Source organism: Sphaeramia orbicularis, chromosome 5 (genome assembly GCF_902148855.1).
Source record: "Sphaeramia orbicularis chromosome 5, fSphaOr1.1, whole genome shotgun sequence".
Classification (NCBI taxonomy): domain Eukaryota; kingdom Metazoa; phylum Chordata; class Actinopteri; order Kurtiformes; family Apogonidae; genus Sphaeramia; species Sphaeramia orbicularis.
The window spans coordinates 9,127,443-9,143,829 of record NC_043961.1 but is presented as its reverse complement, the minus strand read 5'-3'; the positions used below and the strand labels follow the sequence as shown (position 1 = coordinate 9,143,829).

General features: G+C 40.5%; 1 pseudogene; it reads left to right on the top strand.

Annotated features, from left to right (window-relative positions):
- Positions 1-1,415: 1,415 nt before the first annotated feature.
- Positions 1,416-16,387, top strand: part of LOC115419176 (SRSF protein kinase 2-like) — a 33,682-nt pseudogene continuing 18,710 nt past the window's right edge.

The following is a 16,387-nucleotide window of genomic DNA, read 5'->3' as shown; positions in this document are numbered from 1 at the left end:
TTAACTGTAGGTTACACTCAAACAAGGAAACAGTAACGCACTATTGGATGACACTGCTATAAAACAGAAAAGAAAACAAAAACCAAAACAAACCCCAAAAAACTACTGAGCTATTGTAGAAACAGGACAGACTCCATGAATATATGATATAAATCCTTACCATTTTTAAAAAGGATGAATATTTGGTTCAAATACTGTTAATAGCTGCAAAAAAAAATAAAAAATTAAAAATTAAAAAAAATAAGAAACTGGGGGAAAGAAACCATTCCATCAAAGGACCAGTGGATAAAACACAACTGAAGAAATATTTCAAAAGGAAAAATTAACACAAACTGAGACTGGAAGAGACACAACTGGATAAAAAATGGACATTTATACCATATCAGTAGACTCACTGTGGCTACCTGGGCACAATATTCTCATTAATCTCTCTCTCTTTTTTTCCAGCTTTTTTGTATTGTTATAATTGTTATTCATAATACTTAATATAAATTTAAGTGACAAAACAAACAAACAAAAAAAAATCCTTAGCAAAGAAACAGTTCCTTCTAAGGTTATGAAACTAAATGATCCTCAAATTTATTCTGCTGTACAATAATAAGCTATTTCTGCTATTAGAACATCAGATGTTCAATAAATAAAAAAATAAATAAGTGAAAAGAAAAACACAAATTGATTAAAGTATTCCATTCAGTGTGTAAACCAACAGAACCAACAGTGACAAAACCTGATTTAACTGTAGTGAAAAAACAACAACAACAACAACAACATCATAAATAAACAAACAAACAAATAAATAAATGAAAATCAGAACACAAATTGATTCAGTTATTCCATTCAGTGCATAAACCAACAGAAAAATAGTGAATAAACCTGCTTTGAATGTAGTGAAAAGATAAACAACAAAGTCATAAACAACAAACAAACAAACAAACAAACAAACAAACAAACAAACAAATAAATAAATAAATAAAAATTAGAATACAAATTGATTCACTTATTCCATTCAGTGCATAAACCAACATAACCAACAGTGACAAAACCTGATTTAACTGTAGGGGAAAAAAATAAACAACAAAGTCATTAAATAAATAAATAAATAAATAAATAAATAAATAAAAATTAGAACACAAACTAATTAAATTATTCCATTCAGTGCATAAACCAACAGAGACAAAACCTGGTTTAACTGTAGGGAAAAAACATAAACGACAAAGTCATATATGAATAAATTTTAAAAAATACTAATAATAACAAATAAATAAGTGTAAACCCCGGTGCTTATTTGAATACAGAGCCTGTCGGTGCTCCACCTCTGAAACAGCTCATGGTGATAAATGTTGTCAGCAGTAGCAGACTATTCCTGGACCTGACGCACGCGCATTTCAGGCTCACGCGGACGCGGAGTGGGCTGAGGAGGAGCACGCGCAGCAGTAGTCGTCTGTCCTCGTGCCAATATGGTTTTTTCCCTCGTGTTCAGATCTTAAACCTGGACAGAACACACACTCCACACACTCCAGGGTAAGTGGACTCCTCCTCTAACCGGCACCGTTTAGACTCTAATAATCTGTCACACTAACACCTCAGCTTTAGTTTAAAGTCCCGAATTAAAAAAAAAAAAAAAAAAAAAAAAAAAACAGCGGCTAAAATAAACTGCACTTCCTGGAAGAAAAAAACAACAACAACAAAAAAAAAACAATCAAAACTCTTCACAATAAAATTCATAATGAGCAGAATGTTAGTTAATCTGCAGTAGCAAATGTCTCAGAAATAGTGTTTGATCAGAAAATGAAGCAGGTTTATAGAAGCATGTGTCAGAGGACTAGTGGAATTATCACCCAAAGTAAAGAAGACCACAGGTACAAACTGACCTGCACTGTTTAATGAAACACTAATACGACCAACACATGGAAAGAATTCAACTAAAATGTACTTTATCTGCTTTTAATGAATGTTCAGAGGCTCCATAATGAACAAGGAAACAGGAGTTATGTTTGATTCAACAGTAAAACCATAGAGTTGGACAAAAAACAGTGAATTTAATGTATATTTTGATGGAAGAAGTCACTTTTTCTTCAGTTTTCCTTATAGCCTTTGAATTTATTTATTTATTTATTTATTTATTTAGACAGGCTCAGTGCACAATATACATTAACCTTAAACAGGACAGATGTATTGTACCAGGTTGTAGCACTAGTGCTAATTTCCACCTGTCATCCCTGTGCAGGCTGATGTTATCATTAAAAAAACAGACATTAATTAAAACTAAAACATACAAAAAAAAAAAAACAGTATAAAATGCATTTCTATAACTCCATCTATATGAAAAATTCCTTCACATCCAACCGTTCACTCTTATTGTTTCCATTCCAGTTTGTCACACACACTCTAAACATGTTTGCGTTATATTATATCTACAGGTTTGGTTTGGGAGCAGCTGTTTTTTCACCATGTGGGAGAATGTGTGATAGTTTGTAATTGTTTGTAGTTCTGTTGGTCATGTGATCCACTGTCACATGGCCACACACTTTGAGCTTTTATGAACACTCGTCTCTTTAATCCATATTTCATAGTCTACTGCTTCCTTCTGGTCAATAAACTGGAAAAAAGTTAAATTCAGCAGGAGTTTCATTCCAAATTCAATAACAGAATTGAACACATCATTAAACAGACTGTAATGCATTAGTTGGATATAAGTGGTGGTGGAACTGGTGTCTGTGCTGTTTTGGAGGGTATATGATGTGGAATGACTATTTTTGGGTTGTGTTATGTCAGATGTTTTTGTGAGTGGCGTGCTCTAGTGGCTGTATGAAGTGTGAAAAAAAATTTCCTGTGAAGGACAAATAAACATATCCATTTATCTACACTACAAACAAAAAGTTAAGGATATTTTTAATTTGGGGTTATTTTTTTCAGTTGGGATTCTTGCACAGCGCTTTTTACTTTTTTGTGTGTGAATTGAATTGAAATACATTTTTTAATGACCAGACATAGTTTTATTTACAAATGGCAAGAAATGACAAAAAAAGACAAAAAACAAGAAATATCCTTAACTTTTTCTATCTATCTATCTATCTATCTATCTATCTATCTATCTATCTATCTATCTATCTATCTATCTATCTATCTATCTATCTAATATAGGAAAATACTTGATTTTATTTGAAAAATGCAGTCACACCTTTCAAAAGGCAAAAACAACAAATATTTCATGATAATATTTGATATTGTGTAAAATTTTAAGGGTGTCTGAATCTTTTTCCCCACTACTTTTTATAATAAATGGTGACAAATCACTTAAGAAAGATTAAATACAGAGAAAAATAAATTTAGGAAATACCACAATACCACAAAAGTCGTTCTAGGTCTTAAAGGGTTAAAGCAGTGAAAAGGTGGAGCCTTAACTCATAAAGACCCAGCACTACTTTTAAGTCAGGTCAAAAATGACATATTCTCAATATTTAACCTTTTTCTTAAGTGATTTATCACCATTGATTATAATATTATCCTCCTTATTTTGTTTTTTTTTTTCAGTGTAAATCCTGTATTTTCTTATATTTAATTCACTGATCATGTAGATGTTCATAAAAGCTCAGATTAAAGTTGAGGGTTATTGCATAAAAAACAGAGAAAACTGAAGAAAAAATGTGTTAATAATATTATATTATATTATATTATAATATTTTTTCTCTATTTCTAACGTTTCTTAAGGGATCTATCACCATTTATTCTAGTATTCAGTATTTTGCATTCTTAAATGAAAATCAGGTATTTTTCTATGTTTAATTCACTGATCATGATTGATGTTCATAAAAACACAAATTAAAGTTGAGGGTTATTATATTAAAAACAGAGAAAATGGAAGAAACAGTGTCTTTTTCAGTCCAATCTGTCATTAACTGAACATAAACCATGTGTCCATCCACCGTCATTGATTCAACTCCATGGGTTTTACTGGTGAATCAATGTTGTAGAAGGTGACGGTGTTTCCATGGTAACTACGGACCCTCTGAATGTCCAAATGGGTCATATCTGATGACCATGAAAAGATGAAGAACTGTATTTTACACCAATTATTGACATGGATTGATAGGATTAGTGGATCAACAGGTATTAAACAGTTTAGATCAGTAGATGGTTTAGGTTAAAGGTGGACGTTTGGGTCTTGAAGGGTTAAAGGCGACTGTTTGGTTCTTTAAGGGTTAAAGGTGGAAGTTTGGGTCTTTAAGGGTTAAAGGAGGACATTTGAGTTTTTAAGGGTTAAAGGTGGACATTTGAGTTTTTAAGGGTTAAAGGTGGATGTTTGGATCTTAAAGGGTTAAAAGTGGACATTTTTGTCTTTAAAGGTTAAAGGTGGACATTTGTGTCTTTAAAGGTTAAAGGTGGACGTATGAGTTTTTATGGGTTAACGGTGGACATTTGTGTCTTTAAAGGTTAAAGGTGGACGTTTGAGTTTTTATGGGTTAATGGTGGATGTTTGGGTCTTAAAGGGTTAAAAGTGGACGTTTGGGTGTTTAAGGGTTAAAGGTGTACGTTTGGGTCTTTAAGGGTGGACGTTTGGGTCTTTAAGGGTTAAATATGCTATAATTTTATACAGTTCTGTCTCCACACAATAACTGCCTTTTGTCAGATTCCTGAATCCCAGAAAACCCCCTCAGTTCAATTAATGTGAGTGTCCAGACGTTCCTGTTTCCACCTCGGTCAAACAGTCGATGCAGTAGAAGAGCTGAGTTGCAGCTGGGCTGGTGTCAGGAGCTATTTACGTTGACACTCCATTCATCCCGCTAAAAATAAACATACACATTGGTCCTTTTGAAATGTCCTCGCAAGGAACCGACTGCAGTCAGTGACTAAAAGCAGCCGCTCTGAGCCCCACTCCTGTTTGACAGATGCAGAGTTGACTCCCCTCCTCCTGTTTTTCATTCCGTATGCTAATGCCTTTCTGTTGTGCCTCTGTCACCTGGACCCACCTTCAGCTGTGCTTGAGCTCATCAGGCTCCGACTGAACATGTCATCATCATATGCTGCTGCTATATCAGCCCTTCTTACAGCCGCTCCTCCTAATACGCCCGACAAACCACCGGCCCCAGACACCACAGGGGGGTCCGGACCTTCTCCCTCCTCCTCCCCCTCCCCTTCATCCAAGGCTCCTCCCTCTGAGCAGACGCAGCCTCAGTCGTCGGACCTTCTGGGATCGTATGAAGAGCAACAGGAGAACCCAGCAGACTATGATATAGGTAGGCAGATGCAGAACACTGACACCCATGGAACATGTTCCCATCATCCTCAGTCTGATGTGTGGGCGTGTTGTGTTGCAGGTGGTTATTATCCGGTAGAGATCGGAGAGATTTTTGTTGACCGTTACCAAGTGGTCAGAAAGTTAGGATGGGGTCACTTCTCTACTGTGTGGCTCTGTTGGGATATGGTGTAAGTACAGAATTCACCCTCTGATTTTGTTTTTTTAAACAGTTTTTATTAGATATTTATCATTTTGTCAAACAGGACAAACAGACAACAATTGGCAACAGGTATATATATATATCACAGTTGAGAGTGAAGTCCAGTAGGATTCGTAATCCTAGGGTTAGGGTTGGGGGGGTTAGGGGGTTAGGGTTAATCTTCAGATCCTAATTTCTTGTAGGATTTCAGTTTGTCCTAGGACAAACAAAAATTTCAATCTGTCCTAGTAGGATTTGTAATCCTACTGGATTTCAATCTCTACTGTGACATATATATATATATATATATATATATATATATTTTTTTTTTTTTTTTTTTTTTTTTTTTTTTTACATTTTTAAAAAATTTTACTTTTATTTAACCAGGAAGTCCCATTGAGATTAAGAATGTCTTTTGCAAGGGAGACCTGTCCAAGGTATCAGCCATACAAAGTCCAAACAAAGACTTTCAGGCCGTATTTGTAAATAAGAATCTGTTCTTAATTGTTTTCCTGGCTAAATAAAGGTTAAAAAAATAAAGCAAAACATAAAACACATAGATGATACACAATTAGATAAGATAAGATACCTTATTGTCATTATATAAAATGTACAATGAAATTTCGGTGCACTATGAGGATGCAGACTCATAAGTAGTAATGAATAGCGATAATAACTATAAAAATATATAATAAAAACGAAATATGCATCACTCACACATCAACCTCCTTCATTTATCACCCATACGTCACACACACATCAGTGCCAATGTATGCAGTGCACTGTACAAAATAGTGCAATTAAAAATGTCTGTACTTCAGTGGTTGAGTTCATTGTTCAGTGTGGTTATGGCTGTGGGTAAAAACTGTTCAGGAGTCGTGTGGTGCATGTTTTTATGGATCTGTATCTCTTATTGTAATTAATAATAAAAAACAATAACAACTATTCAACCATAATGGACTCAAGAAAAACAGTGACATTCCTCCCTCACGTCATTCTCCATGATACTTTTAAAATCATTCACAGAAATGAATGGATGTAGTTTTACAGTTTTTTAAGATTATTCGACAACCATGGTGCATGATGGGAAAATACTGTTTTTCCAAAGTCTGTCAGAACTCAGAGAACAGTCAAAAGCAACCACTTGGAGGAATGTAAATGAAAACTACTAGAGTTAAAGCTATACCGTATGATGTGGCATTTTTACACTCTTCTTTTGTCATCTTAAAATGCTCCTAATAAGCGTGTGTCAAACTAAAATATAAAAGAAATCCACCAGGTATTGAAACTCAAAAATGTTTAATTCTCATATATTTGTGATAAAAGTCTGACCAATCAGTTTATTCAGTCCGAATGAAATAATTGGCCGAACCTGGCTGAGCCTCCTGTCAATCATCCATTACGGCCGTCCAGCATCCGATCCATTATTGCTGTCCCCGCATCCGATATGTGTACCACTGAGTCTGACGCTTCACTGGCGTTGCTTCTCCTGTCACTGACCACAGTCTACTGTCTAGGATGTGTATGGATAACACTCAAATGCCCATGTGGGAGGGAAAAAACAGATTTATTAACAGAAACAACAACCAAGGGGAACAAACAGGAGTCCCATGAATGAAGGATGGAGATAAAAGTCCGGAAGTCAGATGTACTGGACTAAACAGGTCTGCATAAAGGTCAGCTTTTATGACCGTGGGACTCATACATGTATATGTACTTGGTGTCACACAGTGTAGGATTATGTAGGATGATAAATGTAGGGACTATGAAACCTCAAATGTCCACGGAAATTTTGCGGAGGCCACGCGTTCACAGTGCGCACGCCCGTCGCCTCGGCACCTCATCTCTGTGGTGAAGTTAAGACCGGAGCGGACCGGACTTCCGCCTCTGCTTCCTCCGCGCGCATCAGGTGACGGGGGAGAGAGGAGGGGAGCCTCAGAGCTCAGGCAGAGGGAAGTGGGCGGGGCTTTGGAGGGAGGCAGGTTGTTCATGTTCAAACTTTTAACAAGTGCTATGAGAAATGCCACATCGGTAGGTATAGCTTTAACAGAAAGAAGATTACTGAGGCATTCTGGGTGTTTACCCAGCAGAGCTTTATAGATGAATAAGAACCAGTGTTTTTGTCTACGGAGGGTTAATGATGTCATTGAGAATGCAGTGGGGAGTGAGAGGTTTTGAATTAGAAATAAAATGTCACAATAATGGTCACAATCTAGTAGTAAAAATATTTTAGGTTACAGTTATGAAATAGCAATCAAGTTACACAATTAAATTTTTAGAGCAGCAGTTTATAAAACATTTCACAGGACGATGAGACAAACAACACATCAATTGTATTTAAATAAACTCATCCATTTACCTTTATCTTATTATGTACAGTTAAGTTTACAGCCTCAGCATTAATTTTAATCTGTCCATTTTGTGAATTTCATTAATAATTGTCACCTATCCACCAGCACCGGTGGATCCAGTTGAAGCCATTTACGAATTTGGATTTAAAGCATTGAAGGAGATCAGTTCAGTCAGTTTTCAGTCTTTTACCAACATATTCCGTGTGTAAGGAGCAGAGTAAATAAATGACCTTTGACTCAGTTCTGCATGGACGAATGGCACAAAAAGGAACAAATGATCATCTGATCGCAGACAATAAGAATCAACAACCGTTCTTGGTATTAAACTACAGATATAAGAAGACAGTAGTCCAAGTATGGCCTTGGAAATAAAGGCAGGGGTGTCCAACCCTGGTCCTCCAGATCTACTGTCCAATCCTGGTCCTCGAGGGCCAGTATCCTGCATGTTTTAGATGTTTCCTTCTTCCAACACACCTGATTCACATGATAAACCTATTATCAAGCTCTGCAGAAGACTGATAATGACTGTCAGGTGGACTGGAAGAGGGATACATCCAAAACATGCTGGATTCCGGCCCTCGAGGACCAGGGTTGGACACCTCTGTGTTAGATGTTTCCCTCTTCCAACACACCTGACAGTTGTCATCAGTCTTCTGCAGAGCCGGATGATAGGTTTATCATTTGAATCAGGTGTGTTGGAAGAGGGAAACATCTAAAACATACAGGATAGTAGATCTGGAGGACCAGGGTTGGACACCCCTGATCTAAGGCTCTGTTCAGATGCAGGTAAATGTGGCCCAAATCTGATTTTAATACCCAAATGTGACCTGTATCTGATCTGTTACAGTCTGAACAGCGCTAATCTGACCCAGACCACTTTCATATGTGGTCCTAAATCTGACCCAGACCACTTTCATATGTGGTCCTAAATCTGACCCAGACCACTTTCATATGTGGTCCTAAATCTGACCCAGACCATTTTCACCTGTGGTCCTAAATCTGACCCAGACCACTTTCATATGTGGTCCTAAATCTGACCCAGACCATTTTCACCTGTGGTCCTAAATCTGACCCAGACCACTTTCATATGTGGTCCTAAATCTGATACAGATCTGATATTTCCAATGTGACTTCAGTCTGAATGGCCAGGTCGCATTTATCTGACCTTGACGTCATTGAAATGTGACAAACGTCACAGTTCTGCTTTTAACTCATACGTTTTCCATACGTCCTGTTTTTCACTGTTGTTGTGTTTGTAATACAACCATAAATTATAATCACTTAATATTCTGTTCATGCAGGAAGAGGCGTTTGTGGCTCTGAAGGTGGTAAAAGTGCACAAACCTACACAGAAACAGCACTGGATGAGATCAAACTGCTTAAATGTGTGAGTATGAACATTGTGTTTGTTACCTGTTTTTTTTACATGTACTCGGAGGTTTTATTATTTAAAATGTGAAAAATAGAAAGTAATACTACTATTTTGTCATGTTAATAAAGAAGAGAATGAGAATGGTAGAGAATGGTGTACACATTCACAAGCAGCTCTGATGATTAATAAAACCGATAACTGTAGCTTTAATGTCATTCAAAACAGATTAAAATATGTGTCATTAGCAGATAATGAAAGACATGCATCAGCTTTTTAATGCCTTCCACTCTAATCTGATCCACCTACAGCACTGTGGATGAATGAGTTTGTATTTTATGGAGTCATTTGATCTTGGTTTGATTATATTTGTCGTGACTCTAGATTTCACTGTTTTTCATGTTTATTCTCAGATGCTTCACATGTTCTTTGCTCTTTATAATCTTGTCAGGTGAGGGAAAGCGACCCTAAGGACATTAAACGGGAGAGAATCGTGCAACTTATCGACGACTTCAGGATCTCTGGAGTGAACGGAGAGCGTATCCTTTACACAGAGATAGATAGATATGTACTTTATTGATCCAGACGGAAATTCTGTGAACTCCGAGATAGGCTCTATGTTACATTAGGGGTGTTAAATATGCGGCCCGCGGGTCAAAACCGGCTGCTAAAGGTGCCAGTTTGGCCCAAATACAAAAATTACACTAGTCTCTTTTCCATTGGACATCTGCGCAAAACTTTACTGATATTTACTAAATGCCGAAAAAACAGAAGTGCGTAATGTCGGTTTTTCCATTAAATCACATACGATGATTTGTTTATTTATTATTGCGAGATGACACGAGAAGTCATTTCATAAACATGGCGACGAATGTAAATATGGTGTTGATTTACAGATATAGTCATTATTATTCTATATTACCCTTCTATCTCGTACTAATTAAAAAATGATTGGGTTTCCCGGTGTGTTCACACATACCGACACGTTTCTTCATCTTCTTCGCTTGTTGTAATGTACATCAACATCTGGTTTTTTACTTCACCTGACCCTAGTTGTGAAAAAGTCTTTCCATTGCAGTTTTGTGTGATATGCCATTTGCGCTACGCCCGAAAAACTACCTCTTGCCAGCACAAACACTTTTAATCAAAAAATTAGACTTTTGGCGAAATTGTCGTTTTTCCATTAGGTAAATTTTTATGCCCAAGTTATATTTGGGCAACTACCACCATAACATTTCCTGACACATCTCCTCACATGACTGGATCACAGCTAATCACGCATGCGTGGCGTCTGTCAAACCGCCGGCGGATCTACTCCTAGAAATCCAGCCTTTTAACTACTTATTTCTTGCCTTTCAATGCTTACTCACTTGAACCTAACCTCTTAACCGTGTCTTTTTAACTTGACGCCATCAATCCAAACCTTCATCAGGGCAGGTCAGTATTGTCAGTGGATCCTTACCTCTGGTTGTCACCCATCGCTTCCCGCGCTCTGCCCGGTATCTCGCTGTTTCCACCATGGCGTCGTCCTCATCAGCCGGAGATAGTCCTCTTGTCGAAGCCAACAAAACCCTGGTAAAGGCTTACCAAACTATCGCGGACCTCAAAGAGGAAATACTGCGCCTCTCCGCAGAACTCGAGGAGAAAAATGCCCAGCTCTGTGGTTTCTCCAGCCGCCTTCCCACACTGTCCAGTCTGTTTCTGAAAAGCGCAGAGAAGCCCAAAGCCTCCTGTGATGATACGGTGTTATGGGATCCTTCCTCTGCCTGTTCTCGCCCCCGTGTTCTACACCCTGTCTGAAGTGGTGATTCGTGGCCGCAAAAAACAACACGAGCAAAGACTCACCACCGCCGACAATCAGCACATCAAACCGCTTCGCCGTCCTGTCCGTGGAGGACGCTCCGGCTCCTCCCCCCGCGGCTGGTGTGCCCCCCATCCCACCTGGCTCTGTCCCGGAACCGGCTCCTGCTGACTCCGTGGCTGCCACCGAACTGATTACCGGCGACGGTCCTAAAGCCGGTCTCTTGTAAAGCCGTCGAACAAGGGTCCCCGCTCCTTGGTCCGCTCCTCTGCCCGGCGCCGCCTTCTCCGAGAGGCCGTCCGCCGTCACTCCGACGGTCCACCCGTGGAATGTCCACCTAGAGAGACCAGGAACCCTTCACCTTCAACACCGTCTCCTCGACCACTTTTCCCTCCGACCACCGCTATCCTCGGGGACTCCATCATCCGTCACGTCCGTTTCTTTAACGCCATAACCAGGTGTTTTCCTGTTCCACCGTCACCTCCATCCTCCATGAACTCCCTCAGCTGCTGCTCTCACTGCCGTCCACCGTTACCCGGATCATAGTTCACGTGGGCTTCAATGACACTTCTCTTCAACAGTCCGAAGTGACGAAGGTTCATTTTAAAAACCTCTTTGATAAACTGAAAAGATCCGGGAAGGCTATTTTCATTTCCGGGCCCCTCCCCTCCTTTGCCCGTGGTGTGGGCCGTTTCAGCCGACTCCTCAGCCTGAACACCTGGCTCCAGTCCGCCTCTGCTCTGAACGGCTTCAGTTTTATTGATAACTTTAATCTGTTCTGGAACCGCTCCTCCTTTTACAAGTCCGATGGCGTCCACCCCTCTACACTAGGCAGCAGCGTCCTGGCTCAAAACATTCAACACGCTGTCTTGACTAAAACCACTCCCACACCTATGTGACTACGCTCCCCGTCTTCTGCTGCAGTCACCTGCTCCCCCTGCTGGTCACATCAAACATCACCACGTTCAGAGTCTCCTGTACAGTCTGTAGTCAGACTGAAATACCACCCCAGCTGATCTCTCCTCCTCTCCCAGCCCCTCACTATGACAGCTACACCCCTCACTCACACCAGCTCACCTTTGAGGAACATCTCTCTACTGGTCACCATCCTATTCCTGTTATTTTCGGTTCACGTATGGGGTTTCACACTGCTAAAAGGCATCGTAATATCACCAATCTCCGCCCATTAATATACACCGCAGTCATTGGTGCGTCCTTCTCTATAGGGTTATGGAATTGGCCAATCTGCAGTGAACAAAGCAGATTTATTGCTGCCTATGCCAACCATCACACACTGGACATCCTGGCTCTCACTGAAACCTGGATTACGCCTGAAAACAATGCAACCCCAGCCGCACTTTCTATCAGCCACACATTCTCTCATACCTCTCGTCCATCTGGACGAGGAGGTGTGTGGGTCTGTTAATTTCCAACAAATGGAAACACAATCAACTCCTACCTTCAGTCAAATACAACTCCTTTGAATACCATGCCATCCTAGTGACAGCACCATCAAACTTTACATAATTGGTCATTTATCGTCCCCAGGGCAACTGGGTGATTTTCCTGATGAGCTTGACACTCTGCTTTCCTCCATCCCAGAGCATGACTGCCCCATGCTAGTCCTCGGTGACATGAACATCCACTTAGACAATCCCAGCTTCTCAGATTTCATGTCACTAATACTCTCTTTTGAGCTACAGCGGGTTTGCAGTCCTCCAACCCACAAAGCTGGTAAAGAGCTCGATCTCATTTTCACCCGAAACTGCATCACAGATGCCCTCACAGTCACACCTTTACACCTGTCTGACCACTATTCATTCAGTTCAGTGTGTCTCTCCCTGAAAAACACTCTGCTCCCTCCCCCATGGTCTCTTTCCGCCGCAACCTCCGCAATTTGTCCCCCACCCACTTCTCCACTGTCGTAGCCTCCGCTCTCCCTCCCCCCAGCACTTTTTCCTCCTTAGAGGTTAATGATGCCACTGAGTCTCTGTGCTCTACACTTAGCTCCTGTCTGGATAATCTGTGCCCTCTATCTACTAGACCCGCTCGATCCTCCCAGTCCCACCCATGGCTCAATGATAACCTCCGGTCGCTGCGTACCAACCTCAGAGCCGCAGAGAGAAAATGGCACAAAACAAAAAGCTCTTCTGACCTGATCACATTCCAGTCACTATTGGTATCCTTCTCATCCAGTGTCACTGCTGCGAAGAAGGCTTACTATAATAACAAAATTCATTCTGCCACCGACACCAGAACTATTCTCAACCTTTAAAAACACTACTCAACCCTCCACCTCCACCGCCCACTACTAATCTGACAGCAGACAATTTTGCTTCATTTTTCACAAATAAAGTGTCTACTATCAGCAGTCAGTTCACTGATCCACCCATAGACTGCACGCCTCCTTCTTCAACATCATCATCATCACACACTGCTTCCTCTCCCCTGACTATGGCTACTACTAACTCAACTGATAAAAAGCCCAACTGCGTCATTCCCCTCATTTACTCCCCTCACAGAGACGAGGTGTCTAAACTCCTTTCCTCTAGCCGTCCTACAACATGCCTGTTGGACCCTATTCCATCCAACCTCTTACAGTCTGTAGCCCCTACTATCACAGCAACCAATCACACATGTGATTAATGCTTCACTGACTTCAGGAACATTTCCTACAGTATTTAAACAAGCGCAGGTAACACCACTACCTCAAAAAACCTTCCCTCACCCCCACTCAAGTGGGAGAATTATCACCAGTCTCACTCCTCCCATACCTTTCTAAGATCATCGAAAGGGCTGTTTTCAAACAGGTCACAGAATTCCTCTCCCAATAATCCTCCTTGACATCAACCAATCTGGCTTCAAAATCGCCACTCCACTGAAACGGCTCTGTGTCTGTGACAGAAGCCGTGAAAGAGGCTAGAGCAGCAGCCAAGTCTTCAGTACTCATTCTACGGGACTTATCATCAGCAGTTGACCGGTCAATCATGATATCCTGTTATCCATACTCTGGAACATGGGCATCACAGCCACGCACACTCCTGGTTTCAATCTTACATTACTGGTCGGTCCTTCAGTGTGTCCTGGCTAGGGCACACATCAGCAGTTCACCGCCTCACCACGGGGGTCCCCCAAGGCTCTGTGTTGGGCCCCCTCCTTTTTGCCATATACACCACCTCACTCGGTCAGATCATCCACTCACACGGCTTCTCATATCATTGCTATGCTGATGATACCAGCTCTATCTGTCATTCCCACCTGATGACTCCACAGTCTCAGTGCGGATCTCAGATTGTCTCTCTGACATCTCTGCATGGATGAAAGCCCATCACCTTCAGCTGAACCTGTCCAAAACTGAACTGCTGGTCTTCCCCAGCTAAGCCAACATACAGCAGGACTCTCCATCACTATTGACTCCATACCTCTGGCTCCTACCAGTGTAGTACGTAACTTGGAGTCCATGATTGATAATCAGTTGACCTTCACGGATCACGTTGCCTCTGTCACCCGATCATTGCCGTTTTCACTCTGTTCAACCTAAGAAAGATCAGGCCATACCTAACCGAACAGGCCACCCAGCTTCCTGTGCAGACTATGGTTATCTCCCGTCTTGACTACTGCAATGCTCTTCTAACGGGCCTCCCAGCTTGTGTTGTCAAACCACTACAGAGGTCCAGAATGCAGCAGCGCGTCTGGTCTTCAATCAGCCTAAAAGGGCACATGTCACCCCCTTACTCATTGAGTTACACTGGCTACCCATAGCTGCCCGCATCAAATTCAAATCTTTAATCCTAGCCTACAAAATTCTCCGTGGGTCCTGCTCCTTGTCCTACTTAGGTGCACTAATAAAAGCTTATGTCGCCCCACGACCACTCCGCTCGTCTGGGGACGTAGTCTGGTGGTCCCCAGACCTTGTACAAGACAATCCAGGCTCTTTTCATGGGTCGTTCCACGTTTGTGGAACGCTCTACCAAGTGCTACAAGAACAGAGTCATCCCTGCCTATCTTCAAGAAGCTCCATGAAGACCCAGCTCTTCCTGAGAGCACCTCCTGTCCTAGCACTTTCAACATTCCATTTTAAATATTCTAATAAGGTTTTTCCCAGGACAACCACAGATTCTTTCACGATCATTCTGGACCTGCTGCGGTGGTCCGGCCTCTTCCCTGCCCTCATCATCACACAATCTCACTATCCTCAACCGCCTCCATGTGTCTCCCCCTACTCCCCCCTTCTCCCCCCTCTCCCCCAGTCCCTATCTCCTATCGCTCTCTCTTTTTTCCCCTTCTCTACTCTCTCTCTTTAACCCAACTGGTCAAGGCAGACGGCCATCCTCCAGGAGTCTGGGTCTGCTCGAGGTTTCTTCTGCCTGTTAAAGGGAAGTTTTTCCTCGCCACTGTCACCAGTCACAAAGTGTTGCTCCAGGAGGATTCCTGTTTGGGGTTTCTGTAGAATTGACTTAGAGTCTGGTTTTGACCAACTCTATATATAAAATGTCAAGAGATAACTTTTTGTGATCTGGCGCTATATAAATAAAATTTGATTGATTGAGTGATTTAATTGGTTTTCCCCTGTAAGTCGCTTTGGAAAAAAGCGTCTGCCAAATGCGTAAACATAAACATAAACATAAACATATTTGCGCAATTTGAGGGTCAATGGAAAAGAGACGAGTTAAGATATGAACAGTTAAGGGTGCTGACTGGTTTTACTTCAGGTTCTACATTCAGACCAGTGGTGACCTCAAGTAAAATAACCACAGGCATAATCTATAAATAATGAGTCCAACTTTTCTTCTTGTTTTAATGTGAAAAAAATTTACATTTTTTTTTCTTTGTTGTTTTTTTTTTTATTTGTTATTTCAGGCATTTACAGAATACATGCAAATTCAAATTCCCAAATCATTCATCCACATTCGAAAAGGAATGGAAGAAGAAAACTTAATTCCACCCCCATTCTCATCATTAAATAACTGAACATAATAATGTTTTAAATACTCACTCCTGTCCTTAGACTTCAAGCCAGAACAATGAACAAAATAGACCTATACCAAATTAGAATGAACTCTTTTGACAGCATTAACATTATAGAACCAAAATGTGTGTGAAAAATAGAAACAAACTACATTCCTGGTGGTGTTACCGTGGTAACAGTTAACTGTCAACTTACATTATAATAATTACATACCAACAATAGTAAGAATAAAACTACAATAGCACAAGTGTATTATGAAAATATTTACATTAACAAAATATCCTTTAGCAATAAAATGTGAATAATTTGAAATTAAGTGCAATTTCAACAGTATGTTTTTAACGTATAAATGATTAGTTGAGGTATAATACTGTTAAAATTCTACTTATTTTTCTCTTAAACATTTCAGTTTTGTCAGGTTATTCACATTTTTGTTTGGATTGTTTGTAAATGTAAATA